The sequence below is a fragment of the Thermobia domestica genome, chromosome 4, assembly GCF_964235325.1.
Source record: "Thermobia domestica chromosome 4, izTheDome1.hap1.1, whole genome shotgun sequence".
Taxonomy (NCBI): domain Eukaryota; kingdom Metazoa; phylum Arthropoda; class Insecta; order Zygentoma; family Lepismatidae; genus Thermobia; species Thermobia domestica.
In genome coordinates this window covers 422,171-448,876 of record NC_137457.1, presented here as the reverse complement: position 1 = coordinate 448,876, position 26,706 = coordinate 422,171, and the positions used below count along the sequence as shown (strand labels likewise).

The 26,706-nt window shown below is 35.5% G+C and overlaps 1 protein-coding gene and 1 long non-coding RNA gene across 2 annotated transcripts in view; one reads left to right on the top strand and one right to left on the bottom strand.

Annotated features, from left to right (window-relative positions):
• Positions 1-26,706, top strand: part of LOC145683649 (solute carrier organic anion transporter family member 74D-like) — a 498,670-nt gene that overhangs the window by 295,590 nt on the left and 176,374 nt on the right. The gene's annotated exons all lie outside the window — the stretch shown is intronic.
• On the bottom strand, positions 9,043-14,511 carry LOC145683651 (uncharacterized). Its single transcript, XR_014131155.1, has 3 exons — positions 14,371-14,511; positions 12,548-12,566; positions 9,043-9,334 (listed from the first exon to the last, which is right to left on the bottom strand). It is a non-coding gene; the product is annotated as an uncharacterized LOC145683651 (long non-coding RNA).

Below are 26,706 nucleotides of genomic sequence, written 5' to 3'. Positions count from 1 at the left end.
GTGGACGGAATGCCATGACGACTGAATAGGGATACTAACTTCTTTTCAAAAAGAACAAATAAGGAACATATGTTTACATGAATACTATTCATTTTACCAAACATCGTTTTCACACGACAAACTCAATTTATTTCATGACAATTAACATCGTTCCTGGCCAGTGCTTAAAAATGGAGAAAGCTTTTTCATGTTTTCTGGCTGGCACAAGTTATGCGTTAACAACATTCGACTGTCCATTTCCATTTACTATGTTCAGATAAATGACTTTCAAACGACTTGAGAACTGTTATTTTCGGTGGATTCACAATGTAATTAGATTCTTAAAAAATGTTTATTCCTGTGCATAGTTCCACGGAAGTTATAGGTTCCATTCACAATATTCGGGGCACAGTGGCTCCGTGTAGACTTACCTCTGGTGGGTGGGTCCCTGGGCTTAATCCGTGGCCAAATAAGTTTGTGGTGGACAACATCGTGTCCTGGGTTTTCTCGGGATACTCCTATTTACGCCCCATTTTCATTTCACCAATTATTGCATCATCATTCACTTGCCTTAATCATCATATCCCTTACCCTTATAGACATAATCGTGCAATGTTAAACTGAAATATTTCCTTTCATTTTCGTTTTCTATTCAGAATAACAGCTAATGTTATGTTAATTCCACATGAAGTTAAAGGTTCGAATGCTAAATAGTAATATTTAACTTACCAACTTTATTTCTATACAATTTTAAAAGTTACAAACCTAAATGTATACTTTTCAGTAGGGGTGGTATCTAGATCGAAACGGACATTTGTAAATCGAAACAAAACCGTGACTTACTGGAGACGAGATTGAGACCGAGACGAGATCGACACGAGACTAAACCCAGTTTCTAGAGTTAAAATTATTCAAAATATAATTCGTTACGTTTCATATAAGATTGGATAGCTGTAGCCATAGGAGGTGAAAAAGAGAGGGGTACCACCTCAGGTCACATGATGTATCGAAAGTGTTTTACAAAGCACACAATTTTGTATAGGGATTTAGGGATTCAATATATCGTGACTCTATTTCTATTCCTCTTCCAATCATTTTAACTATTTATACATGTTGCCACACATTCCCAGTCTCCTCACTTAGACTATTCATCTTTCCTACCCTTGTAATATGTAGTAGACATAATCTTACTTTCCATGTTATTCAATAACGAGAGGGCCCCGGCAGGGATTCCTGCCTTCCTTTCCTGGTCAGTCCGAGCCTGAACATTCCGATAGTTATTTAGTAAAGCGAACTTTTCCACAACAACTTTTCCACAAAGTTCAGAAATTTTGCATTGGAAAGATATTTTTTTTCTTTTTTAAAAGTACGAACGTCCCTTTAAGTAATAGTAGCAAGTTCCCTTTGAAATTGAGGATAAAATTTTCAAATTAAAGGACAGTAGTTTTTTTCTAAAATAAGATTGGAAAAAAGAAATAGCATGATATTAAACTAGAACTCTGAAATCGTACATTACAATTAAAAAAATATCTATATGTTAGTATACAGTGTGTCTGAAAAGCCCCTAACCATTTCTGGGAAGAAATACTTGAATTCAGACGAACTGTTTATAATACCCAAGAACACACTGTAAACCATCCAAGAAATCACAGCAGTTCTACATGACCGCCCTCCATATTCATACAGAGTTCCCATCTCTCAGTGCTCATTTTTGCATTCTTTGAAGCGTCGTATCTCCGTAACGAAAAAATACTTTTTTGAGGTTTTTGTATATCTGGTATATTGAAGACTACTTCATGATGATGTCTTCAGATTACAACGTTTGATCAAAAAGAAAATGTCCATTGCAATAACGTGATCTTCATCAGACGATTTTAGTCTCGCCAGTTATAACCTGAGGTCATTAGAAAGGTTTTTAGAATCTTTTGCTTTTAGTTTATCTAAATTTTAAACATAAACTTATAACAGCATATGCTACAGTAAAATATTGATGGTTATTATTTCCTAGTAGCCCTGTTACATAACATTTTCTATCTGGATGCAACTTTTCCCGGTAATTAGATGTATTTTCATTCTTTATAGAATTTCAAAGAGAAACTTCACTTCTGGTAAATTGAACATATTTACTTTTAAAAATTAAAATGACTATTACCCAGTGACGAAAACAGGAATTTAATCGGGGGTGTCCAAATTCAACATAAGAATAAATTATAATAATATTTCTGCAATTACCCCTAAAATTAGACTAAATTTGCAGAAAATGATCGGTCCCCAGCTATCTTTACTTTAGGATTCTCCTGGTATCCATTTCAGAGATCAGATGAACTTCTATGCTACACTTGACCCAGTGTGAAACGTGTGTATACCCCCTCCCAGTAATTCAGGATCGATACAGCGATATCCCGTTAATAAAGAGACGGACGTGTTACTGGCAAAGTCATCGTGACTCTATTTTTATTAAGAAGGTACATGTTGAAGTTTCTCAAATAATATTAACGATAATAAAATAATAAAAATAACGGATTGTATAGAGTGGTTACATGCTGTGTACTTCAACGATACTTGTATTTCAAAATCTTTATTATATCTTTATTTTTATTTGTGGGCAAAATGTAATTTTAAATTATGCACAAGCTGTTCAAAAAAAGGAAGAAGAAGAATATGAAAAGAGAAATAGAAGTAATTTCTTTTCGGTTGTTAGGCAATGATATTTTGTTATAATAGTGATTCGACGATGTGAATTTAGTTGTCATTGCAACAAAAAAATATATAATGCATAACTGAAGATCCATCTCATGAAATCTATATGTATAATTTTTAAAGAATGTACTTGTTTAACTTGTTCGTACTACAATAAAAACTAATATCAAGTATGCAGTGTGTAAAATGGATTTTAATATATCAGAAGCCTTAGTTATATGAATATAAATGTACAAACAGAGGACCTTTGAGTTACGTTATAGTAGCTACTATACAACCAATTTATTCTTGTTAACTGTGTATTATATAACCGATGTCTGCCTTAGTGCAGAGAGCGAGAAGGTTGTTATTGCTTATTCTAGAAGGACCATTTGCTATGGTAATGTAACCTCTTTGCCACACTACAATTATATTTAGTGTTCTCATGTAAGTAGGCTTGAAATTAAGTCTTCCTCGCAACCATTTTGTCAATTTTGGTCGTGCATGCTTTAGAATAATATGGTGGTATAAAATATTAAATATGCAGTTATCTGATAGATATGTAGAATAAACCTAAATGTTACTAATTTAGTGCTGTGTAAATTGTTTTTTTGTTTTATTATTACGAATAGAAAATAATTTCACCCCGTGTTTGCAATTGCAGTCTTTCTGTTCTAATTCTGCTTGAAGAGACCATCATAGGTAATGTTGCCCGTAAGACTAGGGATTTCTCCTTCCGAAAACAAAACAAAGGACAAGACAATAAGTAAGTTTCTAGATTCGAGGTAATACCACAAATACCAAGAATGCCATGATCAGTATCAGTTCTCGTAAATCTTAGTTCTTATATACTGATTCATAGGCTTTCTCCGAGAAAAAAAGATTATAGAGGGACTCTTCATTGTGATCCTCAGCGTTTAAGCACAGGTCCAACTTCTTCGCCCTGACCACACGATGCGTGGAGAGTCGCTTCCATTTCTTGTAAGGGCGCGCAAGACTCCAGTTTGAACCCAGCAACTAGAGCTGGACCACTTCCAAGACCACGATGAAGACCGTAACAAAAGGACGTCATGTCAAAACATATAACTTGAAGCCAATATGGTCAACATTTTAAAGACCAGCAAGCTTTGATGTTGTGCGTGTTCGTGACATAGCATGTTCATGTCATTGTGGGCACCACAACGGAAATGTAGGTAGTAATTTTATATTGCCTTTTAGGCACTAAAGAAGAGAAGGTCTTAACTGCAAGTTATGCATTTCCAAGGCTAAGTCATCAGTGAGTAGCCAAGTCCAATAAGGTTGTTTCTTGTGTTAAGATTGTTTTTAAAACAAACTAATTTTGAGATAATGTGTATGTTATTGAATTTCCTTGTTTAAATTAATTGTTGTTATCAGATACTACCACTTTGCTATCACAGGAATAATTTAGATTAATAAAGCAGAATTTAAACATAATTTACGTATACAAATTCTTATTGCATATATTTCGGCTAATTTCTTGGACTTAAACGCTACTAAAAGATTAAGAACACTAACAAAGAACACGACCGTATGATTTCAGTTCGAAAAGGGATAAGTCTGCAAAATTGGAAACAACATGAAAACGTGCTGAGAACATTGTTTCACGAAATTTCCTACCTCTTCATCGAAGAAAATTCTAACAGGTTCAATGATATAGTGAAGATTCTAATTGGATATTAACACTTTCTATGAGGAAACTAAATGAAAAGATTTTAATTATGTGTGCGATATTGACAAATATACATACAAAGATCACCATTCTTGAATTTGAAGCACGAAATAGATCTAGCAAATCAGTCTAGGTCTATGAACAACTGGAAAATATGATGAATCTTTCCTGAGCTAAATGACCTTACGGAAGTTACTTTAATTATTCCGTCTAGCGTGCCCGCTGTCGAAAATTGCTTTTCACGTTTGACAGTTGACCTTTGGTTCCAATGACTCCTTATGAGACATAAAAAAGATGAGATGTCGTTCTGTGGCTTCTAGAAACATACTATGTTCGCTGGATGTAGATCTGTTTGTCAGTGAGTTTGCAAAGTGTTCATGTAAACTCCTTTTGATGTGCAGTATGCCGAAACTGTTTAGTGAATTTTGTTTCAAGAACAAAATATTAATTCAATTGAATTTTATTCTGTCGTATTTTAGTAACATTTAAATTTTAATGATAAATCTTCGATTATGCAACGCAATATTTGTATAAAGAGCTACTTCTCTGCTATAGATTCCATAATAAATAAATAAATGAGGAGGGTTCTGTTGTGTTCCTCGATGTGTTTATCATTAAACTCTCAGTATACATTTCTACTCCCTGCAACAAACAGGGCTGGCCACGGAAAACAGAAAAATAAGAAGAAAAAAAGTAAGCAAATGATAAGAAGAATAATTTGATTGGAGACGTTTGATAACAGTGAACAGTGAGTAGATAAATCAATCGTCACAAGTATGTTTTGAAAATTCATCAGAGTATTCGGTTAATTACATTTTGAGCAGAAGCGGATCATTGTTGCCAGAACTACTGATTTTGCAGGAGATCTGCTTTTTTTACGTTCTACTGATCTACTGCGAAATAAAACGAAAAGTGAACAATCTCCTGCTTTTTCCTTAGTTCGAGAAGTTGAAGATTATTAATATTGAATTTTTAATGTTTCCTCACATAAAAAGATAAAATTTCTCTGTTATAATACATAAAGCTCTGTCGAGCATATAGTTATAGAGCTTTACTGTATATAATATGAATGCAAAGAATACAACTGTATGTCATATTCTATAAGATTCGTCTATATTCTGACTTTCTGTAAGATTTACAAGTAAGTGTTGTTTAGATTGGTACTTGGGTTGGAAGAGTGGCTTAGATCATTTCTCCACGATTGTCAGCAAGAAATCGTCTTACGCAACGATCACGTGTGGCTGTACCATATAGCTACGTTATCGTTACGTGCATGAAAAGACATTTTCCCACTCCACCTTGCTCTTTCACCACGTTTTACTTCATAAACGTGTGTAACAAGTAATATTAATATAAATCAGGACTTTCCCTTTTATTTGCTCAACGTAGTTAATCGGAAATGAATTCTGGACTGCTTGTTTTGACTACTGCCCCCTTGATAATGGCAAATTTTATTGCCCCCCAGATTTACATTCAAACGCCATCACTGTATTTGTCTACTGCTTTCTCCTGTTTTTTATCTTCGAATCTCCTGCTTTTCCAACTGATTGATCTGGCAACACTGAAGCGGATCTAGAAGGTAAAAACTGGGTAGGGGGGCAAATAGAACCTAGACTATAATAGGCACATTATGAGTTTACTATAAATTTTCAAAAAAATATATAAATCATAGCTTCAATTATTGTTGTCACAAAAAAACTGGGGGTGAGGCCTAGGCTCGTCAAAAAAGAAAAAAAAACTGTTAGATCCGCCTGTGGTCTTGAGGAACGCCAGTTAGCCCTTCTTTAACCCTCAGTTTTACTTCAACGATGTTTGGAGGATGTGTACTATAATTTTTCCTTTCAAGATGTCCCTATAGATTCGCCACAGGGAGAAATCGCATAATGATTTTAGGGTATTTCGGAGGCCATGGAATGTCACTGTTCTCATCAAATGTTTTTACAGCGAACACACGTTCCACACAACTTCAATGCTTCATTATTACTAAATGGCAAAGGCTTCTCGATGTTGTCCTATCGGTCCGAAAACAAATGCCGGCTATACAGTGTTGCTAATTCTGGATTCGAAATTTCCTGTTTCTTTGTGCCATCCAGTAGAAGAAAATAGTGCACTGCTTTAAATTTTAGCTAATGTATGATTTTTTATTTGATTCTTTCGCATATCGTCGACAGCGTCACAAACTGTCGTATCTCAGTTTTGTAAACTTTTCAGGAGAGCGATTTTTAGGTTTTCACACATCTTTGAACAGCCATAACTCAAAATCTATTTTACCGAAAGGAGAGAAAATTTACCAAGTTATAACTTAAAGCATAAGAAATCATTGGAGAAAGTTTTATGGAATTTGCCTGTAAAGGCTTGTGGAAAATTTGGCGGGAAAAAGATACAACAGTTTGTGACGATGGCAATCCTCTCTTGTATGAAAGATACGACGCATATTTTTTTATACTGAGAACTATATTAATAGATGAACAATCGGAATATATTGCACTTTTATTGAAAAACTTCGTGTTTATTACACAAAATAATTTAACAAATGCTTCCTGAGATTCTTGAGGGTAAAACGAAATTCCTGAGAACACACAAGAAACATAATATTAAGAGCATACTAACCATAACATAAAATAATGCTATCAAGTTGTCATTGCCAGAATATAAAATCTTGCAAAGTTATTTGCAAATTGCATGCTTTGATATTGCACTTGAGAAGGATGGCTAATGTGGTAAGTTTCTGTAAAATTGAACATGTTCAGGGTTTCGAATGATTGGAGTTGGACCCGGACACAATGATAACGAGTACTCGTAGGCGTGGGAGACCCGGGTTCGTTTCCCGGCGGAAGCTCATGTGCTTCGGATTCCACGTTAATCAGTAGGTCCACGTCTCATATAGCCTCGCTGCTGAAACGGACGTTAAAAATAAATCAATCAAAACGAGTCCTAGTACTTCTCTGGAGCGATAATTTTTGACAAGTATGCAAAGTAGGAACTTCTATCTGGTGGATTCAATTTGCGTTCTTTTCAGGGAAATAGTTATGTAAGTGACCTCAAAATGACTTGTCTTAAACTGAATGCAGTTTGGATAGTCTTTGTTCACTTTCACTTAGCGCATTTCCGTCCGATTGATTGGATCTCCATTTTCGTCACGTCTAACTGACAGAATACAAAGACATTGGGACAGAGATCTAATCTCATACATCGCTTCTGTCAATACAATGAACGGTATATGGGTTCTTTTTCCTTGCCAGTTTAACTATCGTTTCAAGTTGCGAGGGTACTAAATTACTGCCACAGTGCTTAATAGATGTGCTTATAGCACTGTGGACTGAATCTCCCTCATTTTGTCCATGCCTAGATTCAAAGAATCGAAGAGAAAATTCTGTGATGTTCTTACGTGTTTGCACCGCATACCCCATCATAACAACCAACCTGAACTCCTACTAGGTCCATCCTGTATTTCTCCAACTCATTCATTACGGATTTTAACGCGCCTCCCTATAAAGAATTCTAATATTCCATGTTCCAAATCTCATATCCATTTTCTTTTGCTGATGTCGTGCCAAGTTATCAGTCTTGGTCCGAGGCTTCTGTGATTGTTTCTGAAAAAGTGTCTTTTTTTCTATTACAGGATGAGTTTGTTCGACTCACCCAAACCCCCAAGCTGGAGGGCCACTCCTTGTTTGCCCGCGACTGCTTATTCAGTATCTTCGCAGCTAACCTCTATATCTAAAGGCCTTCTTCTCGATCCGCAACCTGGGGCCGCGGTGGCTCAGTGGTAAAGCGTTCACCTCTGGTTCATGGGGTCGCGGGTTCCAACCCTGCTCCCGCCAAGGGAACTTTGTGGTGGACAAATAGCGTGTGCGTGGGTTTCTTGGGGTTCTCCCGTTTCCTCCCACTTTCTTCATTCCATCATTTCATTCATTTCTCATAATCACCGTCTCCTTTAGCCTAACCGGCATAATCGTGGGACGTATAACTCAGAAATGTCATGTCATGTCGATCCGCAACCTGAGGATGCCCCATGCCGTGTAAATATATATGTATACAGCCCCGCATTGATCAAGTATAACATTCTAGCTTATAAGTTTATTTGCTTCGGCTGTTCCGAGCTTATGATATAAGTAAAAATACATTAGAAACAAATTATAAAGAAACTAAGTCTACCTGATGGATAACAATAAGAAATGATATAAAAAGCAATGAGTTGATCAGTACGGGACTGTATACCTCCTTTTAGGCCACTTTGTATATATAAACAAATTGCTTTGAATATAGGCGTATCTGTCTAGTTGCGAAAGATCTGTTGCTCACAAACTGTCGTAACTCAAGATACGACTGTTTGTGAAAATGGTTTATATGCTTCATCTCAAGATACGCCACAGTGACGTACACTTTGTGACGCTGTCAACGATATAACATGCTACCCTGTTTACATTTTAAAACCCGAAAAACAATAAATACGGCGATTAACCGCTTCCTGATTATCAAGTTAGCGTACGCGTCTTTGGGGTAGGATATCCTAGATATAATTCCGGGTGCTTCAGATCTATATGCCATATATCCTCGCTGGTTAAAGGGACGCTAAACTAAAATCCAACAGACTAAACATGCACACGATATAAAATGATTCTTACTCTCAGAGTACGAAACATTTTATCCAAAAGGTAAACCTGCTGATGGTGGTAAAGAAATAAATATACTTTATTTCAGTAAAAATATTTTATTTGTCCGCTTCAAATCCAGTCAGCTGTTTTGTAAGGAAAAAATCTATTACCGAATTTACAGTTAATTTTCCATTGGATCCCACAACTCAAAAACACAACAATCGCAATATAAGCGATGGGAGCAGTCAGTTCTATTACTTCCTTCCGGATACGGCATTCGACTCGGCGACAGCTGGGCCGCCTCCCTTGGAAAGAGCCTGAGAGTTGGCTACGGCTGGACCACCGTCAGCGGACACTGCGTTGGATTCAGCTTGTGCGCCACCCGCCTCTGCAATATAACAGTAAAATAATATTAGATAATATGTAAATGGTTGGGTTGTAAATAAACTTCGTGTAGCCAAGAATACACTAACATACAACAAAATGGACTCATTTGGATTTTAAAAAATATACTATTGAGTATGAAAATACATCTATCGCGAATTTTACGGTTCTGCAAATACTTGCAAGGTTTGGCATTCCTGGTAGTATGTTAGCAGAAATGAAACAATTTATTTGCTAGTTGGTAGTATATATATTTACAATAAATAAATAATATATTTAAGACAGGTCCGGTCCTAGGTAATGTGCATTATTTGACACTCCTGCTATCCTAACAAGAATACATCTTAACAGCCAAAGTTTTTAGTACTACGTTACCGAAAATATATAAACTGTTGGTGACTTATTTTTGACTTACTAACATAAAGCTAAGTATATTTATTCATTAATATCTTACAAGGTTATGAAAACTATCAGAAATCAAAAGTATCATCAAGCTTTTGTTGAAATTGCTAATTAAAAAATGAAGATACAGCGTCATGTTGACTTTCTCATTCTCTGAAATGAAGAACTATGGAAATACAAATACGTAATGCCATTTTCATTGTTAAGGCACATCTTTACTGTATTGTCATTAAATAGGGACTTACTTTGGTTTCACATTCGTAAAGTTAGACATAGGCCCAAAATGGTCAAATGTTTGTTCCATTTTTTGTTTGATTGAAATTCAGGCAAGCCCCTAATCAAAATTCAGCCATACTAGAGCATAAATAACTCGAAACAAATTTCAGTTTTAGGACGTGCACATAAAATACACTGGTTTCCTATCTGTGTGGATCGGTATCTGTTAGCTAGAAGAATAACTATATATTTGTAAATAAAAGAGCAGACAATACAGGCAACTTTTAATTCTTGAATCGATTGTTGTGGACCCCCTTTTTTTTTTTTTTTTTTTTGTCTGTTGTGTTGATGCCTTTCTTCTCGTTATTTTTAATATGCCTTTGGTCAGAGATAAAAAAAAAATACTATCATAACAGACATTTGACAAATTCTGGAAAGAGACATGTGAAGAATTTTAAGAGGAATATGACTAAATACCGAATTTATTACAATTTTCTGCATTATTATCGTGTTTATTACTCTTGTTATTATAGTATTCTCTGCTCCTATCATATAGACGGCTGTTTGAAGAATATATATTAAATGCCATTCTACTTTACCAGGAATGTAACTGAAACTTATTCTTTTACACGGAAAGAGTTGTCTCTGAACTGACTTTAATTACTCAACCAAGTACTGATAACCACCATGTCTTTTTTTTTTCCTTTTACTTTTAGTTATTGTATGGATATCAGTTGCTTTCTTTCTGAGTTTTAATGCGGGGTTATCAGGGCCATCTTTTAACATTATTTTTACCATCTTGAACCAGTAAACACTGTCGCGTTATGAATATCATTAGAAATCCATGTAGAATGTATGAGACAAAGCAGTGAATAATCATAGTGGAAATTTGTATATATATGTTGAAAAAACTTTAAAATCCTGTGTCAAGTATATGTGTGCGTACACAATAAATTTCGGCAATTTACAAAACTAGACAGTGGAAGAAATGATCGTAGAAATTTGGTCTCGCTCCAAGCCATGATCTATTTGTAAATATGGGCCTGGACTAGTACTAAGAACGCAAAAGTTCCTCATCCAACAAGCTAGTAACCTTTCATGAATGCTTATCATCAGTGTTCACTGGTTCGTGTATACCGAAGTGGGTAGTCGGCTCCGATAATCGAAAGTAAGTTGCCTTCTTTCTTTGTGTTCGTACCCTTAGCAAGCTATGTTCAGTGCTTGCAACTATTAGAGATAGTCTCAGTAATGATACGCCAAAATGTAGCATGAAAATAGAAAGAACAGGTTACTAAATTTAACACTTTAGAATCTATATTAACATTCAGATATTGTGGTTCTCATTAACCTAATTTACTCGACAGTGGTTTTGTCGAAACTCACTTGGGAGAAGAGGATTTCAACTTTCTGAGGAACAACAGGACTTACAGCGAGTAGTAACTACTAACAAGGAATCAAATTTCTTCATTTAGCGAATGGATGTTAATAGCATCCTCATACATTTAATTTTCGGCTACAGTCACTTCTTGGTCAAACGACCGATGAGAACAAAGATGACTTCTTCGTAGTAAGGGTTTCGTTATCTTCTTGAATGTTCTCTAAGCAGCTCCTTCTGTTGGGAAACCGCGAATGAAACCACCCAAGTTGAATTGTAAACTATCTTTCTTACATTGAAAGTTATCCTCAATGTACTTCGATGTTCCCAATAAGTGAAGTGAAATGAAAGCCCCACGCGTATGTCGTGTAGGAAAGGAGACGGCAATGAAATGGTGGAATGAACAAGGTGGTAGGAAACGGGAGAACTCTGGGAAAACCCACACACATGGTGTTTGTTCACCACAAAGCCTCTTTGACGCGAGCTGGTGTCGAACCAGGGATCACACGCTCCAGAGATGAACACTCTGCCACTGATGCACCGCGACCCTTTCCCAAGAAGTAACATATCTAGATATTATAATCATTCATTGACATAGAATTATTTGGAATCAGCAAACATTTTCATTTATTATAATATGTATGTATACTCCTCGAAACCACGCCAGGATCAGTTGCCAGAATAACTTCACATAGTCTAAGCCCATTCCATTGCAATATTTCACCTTAAGTAGAGCTTTATTACTAGACAACACTGCCACTCTCTGTACGTAAGTCGTTCAGATGAAAAGTAGGAGACTTAGTCGTAGTGCAATAAAACCCCTTCTGGAAGACGTCTTTGGTATAATTCCAAATTATGGAACTGTAGTCAACATATTTCCTCTTAGCATGGAAACCGCAACATGTAATATTCTTTAAACTTTTCATACCACTTCAGATCAAGGTATCAGGCTATAATACTAAAAAATGCATGTGATCCCTTAAAAGCATTATAGAATGGCATCCATAAAAAAAGCTGTACGTAACCAGAGTGAACTAACTTCATTCTTATGTATTGTCGGAATTAGCCTTTATGGAAACGTTGACAACTTGACATGGACTGCTGGCATTGGGAAATAGCTTCATGTAACTCTTGCATTAATTTCTATACTTATAATTACACTCGTTGAAGCATAAGGCTCGGTGAGGAATACGCATAACTCAAAATGTTCTATGTAGCACTTACCTACTTGAGCACTGCTAATCTGCAACGAAAGAGAAAAAATAAAAGTAGTTTCAAATATTTATTTCCAATAACAAAATTAATGTATTACAAACTTAATGATTTTAGTAGTTTTACTAAATCTGCGGCCCATGTAAACAGTAGCACTATGTTATATTTTGCCACAAAACAAGATAATTCACCGGCACAAGAGCTTTACGTTTCTTATTGGCATAGTAGTATACAATTTATTATAAATTATGTGTTTCTCGCACTCGGAAATGTAATTGCCTCCCTAGTCCTCCTAAATTAACGCCCTTTTATGGAATCTATTAGTTCAATAATGTAGTCACAAAAGCTCTCCCTTAACTTCTGTCTTTAGCCACTGGATCAACTTTCTTTTTTGTATTCCTATATCTATGAAATTCGTCTTAATATTACTCCCCCCTTTGCACCTTTATCTTCCTAATGCTATCTTTCCAATTGACTTCTTAGTTAAAAGTTTAAAAGGATTCCCACTTTTTTCCATTCCCGCTTTCTTCCACCTGTCTCCAGAACTTATAGACCCTAACACTGTTAGGTAAACGGTATAAATTATGTAGTTTCTCGTTATGAAGTTTCACCATGTCCCATTCCCTCCCTCTTGGATCCGGATATTCGCCTTACGGTTTTATCTTTAAATTCTTTCACTCTGCGCTCTTCCCTCCAAGTAAGGGATCATGTTTCGTAACCATAAACCACAAGAGGTATAATTATCGTTTTACATATTTTTTTTAAAAAATTTCGAATTGTTCGACAGAATTCGTGAAAACAAGATAGGTTGGACTGAGTAACACCATGAATTCCCTGATTTCAGTACACATTAAATTTCTTCGTGCATATGGTTTTGATCTTTTTATGTCGACCCTAGATATTTGAAAGTGTTCACTTTACCAAAAAGGTTATCTGGTATTTTAAGGTATCGACTAGTTAAACCTACGCTCTCTACACAGCGCATCATTCACATATAAGCATGAATCTTCTTGTCACTCCTCACAACATCTGTACATATCCCTTTACAGACACAAGTGAAGGACGTTTTCATAAAAATCTGCGAGGGATATCATAAAAGGGAGATTTATCAATATCTCGTACCGTTTGCAAGCTTTGAGCCTACTTCCAGTTGTAGTTTCTAATTCATGTACAATCAGTGTTTTCTTTCTTCTTGCATGCAGTATGTAATAAGCAAATGCATTACACGCACAGTTAGTTATAATGTCAGTGGTAGGTCTATATGGAGTTCATTGGGTAAAACACTGCACGCAATAAGGATTCATCTTAGACTAGAGAAATGTTTATCCTTCGCTTTTCATTATCATTTGGCCATGAAACGAACGCCGGATAGATATACAACCTCTGTATGCAAATATGTGGTGTTGGAATGTATATCTCGTAGGATATGAGGCTTTATGATTTAAAATTTCAACATTTCCAATGTACCTCTAAAAATGTAATAAGGAAATAACGGAATTTTTAAAATATTCAATTAGAACGAAATAATCTACACAGAATTTGCAATCGATCAGCGAACATCTTTCTAGAGTCTATGATTCCCGAGAACTCACTGTTGAAAGGATTGGCCACAAACATATAAGGTTTTCTTGATCACACACATATAACCCTAGAATTTCAATATATTAGTTTGCACTATTACGTTCACTTTGAATTTCCATTCTAGTAGTCTAAACAAAAGAGAAGTAGAGAACTACAATGCACGACATGTTGAAAACAATGTACGGTTCAAAGGAAAACAGAACAGCGATCTAAAACAACACTGTGTAAAAGTCCTATGGAAGAAGAGTACTTACCATACATATGACAAGAACAAGGAAAAGCATAAAGTACTTCATTTTTGATTTCTTGTGTTGTGGACCTTGTTCGAGACTAGATGAAATGATTGTCCGGTTGAGCTGTGCTGACTATTTCCGTAAGGCTCTCCTTTATATACAATTCCACATTCTACTTTATGTAACGAAGTATTAATTAACTGTTTTAATAAAGGCTAATAAAAGATTGCATTTCATTCTAATTATTCCTTGTTTCAAAATTTATCGTTTTGTTTGTTCAGCTAACAATGACCAATTTGGTTTTTACTGACCACAATACGAATTGTATAAAAAAATATTATTTTAGTGGAATAAATGATTAATTAAGCTGTAATTTTTTATTGTTCCTTGTGACAGCACAATTTATGTTCTACACAAAGCTTATATTCATACACAATCTCTTATGAATAGTGTCATATTGCTTGTTTTATGTACGCATGTTGAATCGAACTCTCTCTTGTTCCAGAAAATAACATAATTGAAGGTTAAAAATATATCTCCTCCAAGTTTTTTTTTTATTTTTTATTTCGTGTAACAAATTTTTCGTGAATGGATTAAGAGCTTTGTGGGTGTAAGGCTAAGACATACCAGAAACTAATCACTAATATGTAGGCAGGTTAGTAAAGATGCCGAAACTCGCGAGCCCAGCTCTGGAGCTCGGAAATTGAACGCGAATGCACATGAGCCATGAGCGTTATAAATGAATGAGGAACCAGAGCCATAGAGCGAGTCTCATTAAAGATAGTGAACCCAAGGCTCGTGAATCTCATTGAGCGCAGGAAGCCCGAGCTGAAAAAAGTTCGAGTCTAACCTTACGCAAGCCATATCAAGCTTTGAAAAGTGAAATGAAATCTTTGAGTTTTACGTCCCACGATTATGCCGGTTAGGCTAAAGGAAACGGTGATGATGAGAAATGAATGAAATGGTGGAATGAAGAAAGTGGGAGGAAACGGGAGAATCCCGAGAAAACCCACTCACACGGTGTTTGTCCACCACAAAGTTCAGTTGGCTGGGGCTGGGATCAAACCCGGGACCCCAAGCATCAAAGGTGAACGCTCTACAACTTTTCATATTAAGCTTTCAATTTAACGTCCCACGAATATGTCTGCCTACTATGTTAAGGGAGACGCTTATTAAGGCCAGTGAATGATGTTAGAAGAATTGATGGAATGAGAAATTGGGAGGAAACGAAAGCACCCCGAGAAAACCCACGAGCACGATGTTGTCCACCACAAACTTACTTGACTGGGGGTCGAACCAGGACCCCCACAGGTAAGCGCTCTACCTCTGAGTCACCGTCCCCCGAAGCCATATTAAAATTAGTGGGGGCAAAAGTACCTTTGAGCCTGACCCCGCGTTTGATTGAATTTAATGGAGAATAGGGACGCTGCAGAGAACGGTATCTAAACTATATGGCTTCTTGTGAAATCCGAAACAGAGAACTTCTAATTTTTCAATCCTTCTTCCTGGTCTAGGGCTAGCATGTGCGTCTTTGGTACACGTACTCGAGGTTTGATTTCCTGTGAAGCAGCATTTAAAAATTTGAACACACTATGGCGATTCCGATTTCACTGCATTTCCACGTCTGATATACTCTGATGGAGAAAACTAATGTTAAACTTCAACAAACAAACAAACAAATATACAAAGTAACAAACTAACTTCAATTTTCAGTCAGGAACTGTTGTTTTCATTGAAGATTTTGTACAGGGTACATCGAACTATATCAGCTTTATTGTTAGTTCAAGGGAAAATTTGCTCACTTTTGTTAAACTTCTTTATTACGAGTCCCATAACATTTTGTTATATTTTATGGAGAATTCAATAACCTAAAAAATGTTATACAATGTGACTACAATTGTTCGAACTAAAGTCGCCTGGATTGCCAAATATTCCGATCAAAATGGGATTCTGTTTCTTTTTTTTTTAACGCTTCTTGAAATTCAAGTTGAGTTAATTTTGAGTTTAACGTCTCATTCAGGAACGAGGCAATATGAGACATGGACCTGCTGATCAACGTGGAATCCGAACCACATGAGCTCCCGCCGGGAATCGAACCCGCGCCTCCCACGCCATAGGCGCGTACGCTAACCGCTTAGCCACGAAGGAGCTCTTATTGAAATTCGAATTCTATATTCGTTCATAATATACTTTTCTTGAAATTTCCTTTTTTTAACCAATATTAATATTCATATTTAATTGGAATTTTATTTACATTCTTTTGAAAAATGTTTAAATGAAAAGTTATCTTATTTTCCACGTAGATTAGATCTACCTGTTTATTAAACTAAAGCGATTTTAGATTTTTCAAGAAACTCACATCGTAACCAGTTTTGATGGTCTCCCTAATTCCTAGGATTTCTGCGTTTCCGGATTACGTCGAGCCCTCATTATTCTGGATAGCTGGAATTTCACTATATTTCCCTAAAGTAACCTAAAAAAACTTACTAAATAACACAAAGCACATAAATAGTTATTTTAAAGATCTTCCACGCAGTTAATAAATTTGAGTTCTCCGCTATTATAAAGAATAATTCACACTCAGATTTGTATTTATAGAAATTAATGAAAATCTTATCACTTAAAGCTCCGTTGGCCGTTGCTTTTTACTCACAGGGTCCTGGTTTTGATTCCCGGTGCGAGAAGCTTGAAAATTTGATGCATTATGATGCGTTGGGATTTCACCTTTAAAGTGTACGTCGGCGTTTCATATACACTTGTGCTGAAATGGGAGCTAAATTCTACCATTTAAAAGTGGGAACAAAGAACCACTAAAGTTTACACTATCCTCGTTTTGTGCTCCCCTGGGAATCCAATCCGGGACCACGCGTATTCATAGCCCATGGTATTGCACCACAGCTTCAGGGAAAAGCACTCCGTTGGGTATTGTTCCAAAAGTAAAGTCAATTAACTCCAAGCAACGGGATTTAAATACAACTATTTTTCAACTTAATTTTGTGCTCAAATTCTTACAAAATAAATCCAGTAGCAGTATAATCACGATTATAGTCTTACAGGAAAATATAATTATGATGAGGCACACCCTACTGTTTCAAGTGTGATGAAAACTAAATACAGGGTGGCCAGAAAGTTCCGTTACCCCTGAAAATAAGTACAGTAGAGCGTCGATTATCCGAAGTAATTGGGGGACATGGGTGTTCGGAAAACTGGTTTCTTCGTATAATCGAACTGTACTGTACTATACTGTACTGTACTGCATTGTACTGGACTGTACTTCTACAGCCAGTGCCAAACCGACAGAAGTGTGCTGATTGTTAAAACACAGCGACTGGAGGCTTGGCCGGTCAGCAGCGCCTTGTGGAGGCCCCATTAGAAGCAATGTTCCGCCAGCGGTAGCTCAATGCGGCGACTACTGTGGGAAACTTCGTTTGGGAGTGAGGGGGATGATGGACGGTAGGGTGGGAGAGTAACAGGTGCGAGCGAGTACACAGTTCGGTTAAGCGGTCGTTCGGTTGACCGACGTTCGGATAATCGACGCTCTACTGTAATATAAATCATTAAACGTACGTAAAAAAAGTACAAGGAAAGAACTGAATGGAAATGCTTTCGAGAACTTTTGTAGCGATAAAAAACATTAATTGTCCAAGGGATCAGTCTGTCAATTTCATGACAACGTATGATACCCTGCCAGGTTCTGTGCGACAGTTTGCAGAGCATTGCAGGTGTAACTTGAGTGAAAACTTGCTTCACAGCTTCTGCTCACAGCTTGCTTCACAACTTGCTCACAGCACCCAGTTCCCAATAACTTGCAATAACACGTTCTTCAATATTGTAAATGGAAGTACCAGCATTCGTTCACACAATCTGAAACAATGGAAAACCTTACATTAACATTTATCAAGAAATAACGGGAAAACTTGCGTTACCATTTATCAAGGTGTAACACTACTTTGTGGTTATCCAGTATGTATTGGAGGTACTACTGCATACAAAGAAATCCGCGAACATTTGCGAGAAGGAACGCTGGTTGTAACTTGACTACTTATGATTGTCAAAAAGGAATTTCTTACATCTGCTCTGACGTTACTTGTAAAATAAATGTAGTCAAACAGAAGAAAATTGTGGGAATTTTAGTTACTATCCAATTCACTTAGATATAATATTGGAATATTTTGCTAAAATGAAGTAATGTTAACTTGCTTCTCTTACTGTTGATTGGTTAGATATGTGCATCGTTGAGATTATGATCATTTGTTGAGTAATATCCAATGTACTGCACAGGACATGAATTTCAAATCTAACAAATTGGACACATTTATTCCCACATTGAATAACAGTAATTATAGCCTAGAAACTGCCCAGGAAACGATAAACTTTTCGTCCTGCCTCAGTAGAATTTTCTTTTCTTGTGAACAGCACTACTTCCATCCAAGTCTACAGTTTAAAATTCTGTTTTAGTTTTACATGATTAATAATATGGAAAATATAATTGGTAAACTGATTACATTGAAAGATCATTTATCGACGTTAAAGACGCATAAGTCATGGCGCTCCAAACACAGTGTATGTTTTAAAAATGTAATCATGGTTTAAACAGGGGTGGGGGCGATTGCCCCCCAGAAAAGTAAAAAAACTTATTTATTTTATATATAAATAAAACCCATCCCAGAGTTTGTAGCTCTTAGAAGTAGCTCTGAGTAGCAGTATTAGAACTCACCATCCTCTAGAAGTTCGTCTTGGATCCGCCCGTCGCCTTAAGTGATGAAATGGATTAAATTATAATCGAGCTCTATTTCTATTATAATTTAACATCATATGAATATATAGTGCCTGCATATTTAATTTCTTCTTCCATACAGGTTCGATAGGAACTAATGAAGACCGAAATTAGAACTTATGTCATATCTTATTACATATTTTAATGACGGGTTCGATTCCCGGTGGGTATACTCTGTCGAAAAAGTGTAAAAAGCTTTTTAAGGCCAGCCAACTTGAGCGAGGTTTTTCCTGGGTTTTCCTCGTTTCCACCAGGCAAATGTCGACATGGTACCTAACATATTGGTTCAAGGCCACTTCTTTCCTTCCTTTCGTTTCATCAGATAGTGTGTTCGCCGAAGAATGTCGTCGCTCATGTACACTCATATCCAATATTATTGTCGCATGTCTGTAAACATGTTGTTGTAGGAATAAAATTTGATAACGAATTCGCTCGGTATTTCCTATAATGTTAGTATGTGTACGATTGACAAAGACATGTATGTGGCAAATACCAACAGCAAATAAGAACAATAAAACTAAAATAAAATTTTCTTGTCCATTTAGCAACATTTTGTTTTACTCATTCCGATTTTCGTATTTATAATTGTTTTCCTATGAAATTTACCACAAATATACATTTCCCGATTATACACATAGTATCAGTATTAAAAATACTCTCCCAAATCATTGTCGAATTATATTCTTACAAGAAGACAGTATGTGACAATCATTTTCGACATGAGTGTGTGTGACGGGCTAAATGGACATCGATGCCAACAGACCAGAAATCTTATTCCTAATATGTTAATGGTTTATTATAACAATATTTATGTTACATATATAACACATTAGTTTAGAAACATCAGGACTAGATGATAACTTCCAATGCATAGATTCTCTTGTAATTACTTTTTCATGACATATTTATATATGTAAAGAAAATCCTTACAAAATTTATGTACTGAATGCTACATTAACACCTTACATCAGTCGCAACTGACAGAAAATTCTCTTGGTATTTATATTATATATATTCCTATGCTTTTACTGGCTGCCCAACACTGGATATACAAATATGTTAGATTCCTAATATCAACACGTTGATTGTTAACTATCGTCATATATCTATAACACAATGGTATACTTAATATTCATTATTTGACTTAATCATTTATACAAGAAAGCCATCGTGGCCTATTGTTCTTTTAGATCGATTTTTGTTAGCCTTTTACTGGAATTGTTCCAGTATGATTCAATTGTCTTTGATTTTTGTATTACCATAAACATTGATTACATTGTGTTCGTCTTCATTTAACTTCAATGATTAAGATATTATTCTCTCGTACGAGTAATCAATGACCACAAAATTCGTGCACCATTTCTTACGGTTACGTTAGTCATACGTTACTGTAAAGTGAGTTATGTAGGCTTATTTTTCTGCATTTTCTAAACGTAAGTTTATTATATATGTTATTTTCATATACTATTTGGTTATTATTCCCTTCTTAAAACATATGAAATTTTCTTTCTACATGAATTAATTTTTTAACGAAACACTTCTCTCTACTATTTCATTAATTATTTTCTTATATATTATTTACCTGTAAGATGTCAGATGTTTCAAATTTTTACTCAGTATTTTTGCTACTATTGCTCACGAGTCAAGAAATTTGTCGTCTCATCTCGAAAACGAGACGAGGAGTATATTTTTAATTGGAAACGAAATTATAAATTTTAAGTCTTTTGTTCAACACTAGCTCACCCAAGTATTAGAAAATTTAAGAGTCGAGTAATACTAGTTCACCAAAGTATTAGAAATTTTAGAATCGTGCAACACTAGTTCACCCAAGTATTACAAATTTTAGAATCGTGCAGCACTAGTTCACCCAAGTATTAGAAATTTTAAGAGTCGTGCAACACTAGCTCACCCAAGTATTAGAAACTTCAACTGTCGTGCAACACTAGTTCACGCACGTATTAGAAATTTTAAGAGTCGTGCAACACTAGTTCACCCAAGTACTAGAAATTTTAAGAATCGTGCAACGTTAGTTCACCCAAGTATTAGAAATTTTAAGAATCGTGCAACACTAGTTCACCCAACTATTAGAAATTTTAGAATCGTGCAACACTAGTTCACCCAAGTATTAGAAATTTTAAGAGTTGTGCAACGCTAGTTCACTCATGTATTAAAAATTTTAAAAGCCGTGCAACACTAGCTCACCCAAGTATTAGAAACTTCAACTGTCGTGCAACACTAGTTCATCCAAGTATTAGATGTCAAGGACTGTTTTAGTGTTAAATGATTAACAGTATAAGAAAACAGTATAACAAAGTTCTTGTACGATCCCAATGAGGTGTATTATCTACGTTTAAAGATACACAAACTACTACAATATACTCCAACAATAAATACGGTTTAAATATTGTTATTTCAAACTTTTCTTGGACTTGTGTTGGCTTGTGAGGATTGTCATAATTTCTAGATGAAATTTGGAGTCAAAAAGACCAGAACATAGATTTTGAACATACGTTTTCAAAACAGAGACAAAAAACCTTAAGACGAGACAAGAAAATATTTTCGATAACCAATATGAGACTGGAAACACTTTGCGAGGCTCTAGTCGACATGAGAAACCTTTATTTATCGTCTCGTCTCCTTTAACGGACAATATTTCATATATAGCCCGGATATTTTTTACTTATTTTATCCTCTCACATGATACTTTATTACTTTATATTCTTAGAGGGTGAGTATAGGAGTCCATTTTCTTTCATAAGACATGCGTATATTTACACACCCTATTAAACTTTGAGAGGGGTACATTGGACCACACCTCAAATTGAATAATTGTCAAAAAGATTTGGTAAATATTTTCTAGGACCCTTGTAAATTTTGGATGTTCCATTTTGTTCCCTTTTATGAATATAAAATTCACTACCGATCTTAGAGTACCTACAGTCCCAAAGTAAAAAACATTAAACTAAATTTGGAAAACAGTGTTCGAAGAATTTTACACAAAATGGTCGTATCTTTCTTAAAAAGTTAAATGAAAATTTAAAAGTGATCTACCAATCAGATTGCATCAACAATAATGACAAACTATTAGCCGTAACTACAATACTAAGGTTCAAAAATTTTCAAAGTAATAATTTTACACAAAAGTTTCCAAAAAAGCTTAAGAAATCATTTGAAAGTGATTGGCAAATCGTATTGAATCAACAATAAATTTACACCAAATACCTTAGATTATAATAGTAGGGTTTAAAATGTTTGAAGATAGTGACAGTGATTGAAGAAAATAGCATTTTACAGAGAAAACGTTTTCAAAAACTTTTGCAAAATATTTATACATTGTCTTGAAAGGGGCTAACCAATGAGATTATATACAAAATAATTTTTGGATTCATCACATTATGGTATGAGCTGCAACTAAGCTTCGAAGTTTGAACGTAATATTGTCTCGTATTAATTAATTTTAATAATTACCTATCAGGTCCCAAGTGTTAAATTTTATACCAATGATCTTAGACCATGAGCTGTCTCAGGGTTTAAAAGTGAGAAGACAATATATTAGGTAAACAACCTCAAATTTGAATTTGAGAATGTTTTACCCACGACAGAACACAAGTAAAACCATCCACACATAGTATAGTTTTTAAATGTAAAATGTAAATTTTTAAATGTTAACAGGAAGTTTAGCTTTTTTATTAACTTTATTTAATTTTCTTTCAGGTGAGTATTGAGGTAGCTGAGTATTTTGTGTGTACGTTCATCGTCTGTAAGTACTGAAATTTTAATTATACGAGTATCTAAGCAGTTCATCATTTACACTGAAGTTGCCTAATTATTCTCCTTAACATATAACAAGTGAGTACCGTTTCAGATTGTGAAACTCACTAAACTTCCGAACTATGCAAATTCAATATTAAAACTTGAATTTTAATACCTCAGTAACTTCAGGTTTCCATCTATTTAATATCTATAAATAAAATAAAGAGTTTGTTTGTGTGTTTGTCTGTCTATGTTCGGCCCCGGAACCAAACGAGTGGGCCAAGAGTTACCAAAATTTGGTCATGGGTACGTTGGTCCAGGATCCAGATCAAGACAAAGCATTTTTTTAAAATTTCGAACCAGGGGGTCTCAGAGGGAGGGGTGTTTACCGGGACCAGCCTGGGGACCAGAGAATTTGATAGAGAGTTACCAAAGTCTGGGGTCACGGATACCTTGATCCAAGCCCCAGACCAAGTCGAAGCGTTTTTTCAAAATTCTAACCACGGGGGTCTCAGTGGGGCGTTTGCCGGAAAAGGTAAAAGTAGTAGAAATGATCGATATTAGTGCTGAATTAATAGTTTTCGCTGTGGCTGAGGTCAATGGTGAAACTTAGATCGCATTAACTTCCAAATTCACCCTATTCACCGGGTTCACCGGGGGGAATACCGAGAGATGTAAAAGTAATCCAAAATGACCGATACTAGTGTTAAATTCTTAATTTTCGCGGTCGCTGAAATGAATGGTGATATTCCCACAGGCGTTGACTTTCAAATACAACACCCATGCGAAAAATGGGTATATTCAGCGAATAGAAGAATAAGGTCAGAGATAGGACCTGTTGATCTGAATCGCTGAATTGATTAAAAAAGTTTCTCGTTATCTCTTAGGATTTTTACTATTTAGGAATCAATAACATTGAAACCGGAATTTTGATTACTTTTAGCTACATGTGCTTGCGATTTAAGAATAGAAGTTGAATTCAAATCTATTTTAGTGATTCTCAATTTTTACAAGAAACATTTGGTGTTGTGTTAATACTTTGTTCAAATATAAATTAGGCATTTTCAGTTTTAATTTTCATATTCAAGTGACTGTGAGATATGACGTCTCTTGTGAATTAAGTGTCTCAATAATTAATTTCGTCTCTCTCACTCTATGGAAATCGGAAGTGATACAAGTTTACCGTTTCTCGTTTTAAACTGATTATGATAATGAAACAATGGTGGTGGATAATGAGAATAAGTTTCTTGACACAAACTAGGCCTAAGTACTGACTGTTGCAATCAAACGTAATAGAAATTAATTACTACTTCCCGTTCTAATATTGATTCTTATAGAGCATAAAGGTGGAAACCCAAAACGGTTCTTGGTATTGATTAAGAAATTTCAATAATAAATTTCATCCATAGACGCACGCACGGGGGATCCATCTTTTCGGACCCCCAAAACTTCCTAACTCATCATACAACTGTATATTTTCTTAATAAAAGTATAGGCCTACTTGTTTCACAGCGAAATGATTGATGTAGCATGAAAATTTGATCTTACACTTCATCCATACTCTTTCTTATAAAACAATCTAGTTCAATTATTTTTTAAATTAAAATATAGATGGAAGTATTTTACAATTACTTACCGTCTTTTCGGTTGCAGAACAATACCCGTTCAATAAGACGTAGACGTAGTCCCTCTTCTAGTATTCGACCCCCAAGCTTAGACCCCTCCCACAAAAATTTCTGGGTGCGTGCCTGATGTAATCTCGGTTTTATGTCTCTATACTGAAGCCAGAAGTAGTAAGAACTAGCATAATATTGATTCGTATTATAAAAGATAAACTCTTCTTTACGCAAACTCAGCATCCGATGAAAAGTTAGTCTCTCGCTTTATCCTTCTATTGCAGTCAGTAATTATAGACCCATTACTTCCGGTTTTAGTACCAATTCACTTAGTTTAAAAGTCTACGATAGTTTCACAATTTGAACTGAAACTCACTTATTTATCTCACGTTAATAATTACGCTTCCCTTTTCTTATGAAATATTTAGTTGCGAATCAATATTCTCCATGTATGGGGATATCAGAAGGTGGGAGGAAAAGTTGAACGCTGATTATGTACAACACGAACGGTGGGTTTTTAAAATAAGTCAGAGTGCCATAAATCACAGTTCACTACCGTAGAATATGGAGCTATGTAATACCACCAAGGCTTAGCGGAGGAACGCGGGTTGTCCTCAGAAAAAGTTTGAACATTTATCCGGCTGAAAATGCAGTTTTATGCATTCTTGAGTAAAAATTTGCTTTTTGGTTTGTGTATTTTTTTTCTTTTTTTCACAACGGAGGATATGTGAATGAGGTTATGACGACACTCCGTTCTCACCACTCCATTCTGAATGCCGATCATTTATGATTGTTAATGAATGTGAAAATTTTAGTTGAAAATAGCACGGACACATGCTTTTTCATTTGTTATCTAAAGAGAAATAGTCGCCTCGTGAAGAAAAACTCACTAAAGAAGATTTTACTGCTGTAGATCTTCATCGCCACAATTGAGAAATGTTATCTGGTCTCATTACTCGCAAAGACTCTACCCAATCTCTGCTTCCCTTCCCTTACTGTTTTTTAAAGTTTGAATTACTGTTTTCGATCTTTTTCTTTTCTTTTTTTATTTATCTCCTGTTTTTCTTCTTTGCTGGTGCTGAACAAACTCTATAAAATTTCTAGATTTGTTTAAGCATCGTAGCTCACCTGAAGTCGATGCCCCTGATGCGCAACAGACAGAAAAACATCCACCGACACTATTTGCTCTGGAATAATGTTTACGTTGAGTCCTGCGGTAGAGACCTGCATGGGCCGAATTTTTCGGCCCGAGCCCGGCACAGCCCGGTAAGTTGTTTTTAAAATTCTTGGCCCAAGCACTGCCCGGGCTCGATAAATTTTTAAAGTTTCATTTTGTAACATTTTCTCGGGCACACTTCATCAACGTTTACCTTTATTCTAATTATCGTTTAACGAAAGTCAATAATTATTAAAGAATTGCAATTAATCGGCCCAACTCCGGCCCGACCTGAAAAGAAATCAGTGTCGGCCCGCCCAAGCCCGTGCAAGTCTCTATCCTGCTGTGCTTTACATTGTAGAGGATACAGTGAGCCAGGATGAGTTGTTAATGTAATTCAAGAAATATTTTTTGCAAAGAGAAAAGAAATCGTATTCGAATAGAAAGCTTACGTTAATGCGCAACAGAGCTTCCTGTCATAAACCCAAGAATTTTCTAATTTTTTGGAGCAAAAATATATTAGGTCATTTATTTAGCTACGAAATCCACCAGATGGGAGCTCTACCAAAAATGTGTGAACCTTAACGAAATCAAAAGTGTGTCCAAGTCGCTTAACTTCAAAGTAGCCATTAATTCCAACAATTAGAAGTTGTTATCATGATACAAAAGTAAAAAATTAATTTTACAAATCTAGTCAACAATATGACTAAAATACAGTAACCAGTTCTTAAACGAAAAGAGAAGCGTGATAAAACTGGTCATTTTGTTTAAGTAGGTATTTATCAATTACTACCATGTCTGTTTGATCAAATCATGTTGAATCTAATACTAATTTGACTAACATGAGTACTGTAAAAAGGAATCACATTTTGGTTTAATTTTTTCTTCATACCTAAGTATTGTTTATCACTATTAATTCTACACAACACTACATTTGCAAAAACTCGTTGCCAAAACAAAGATTGGGTACAAATTGTTCTGCCTTAAAGGTCAACATATTTTGGAAGTCACGCAGCAGTAATTAAGTAGGACGGCAGTTGTATCATACTGATCGC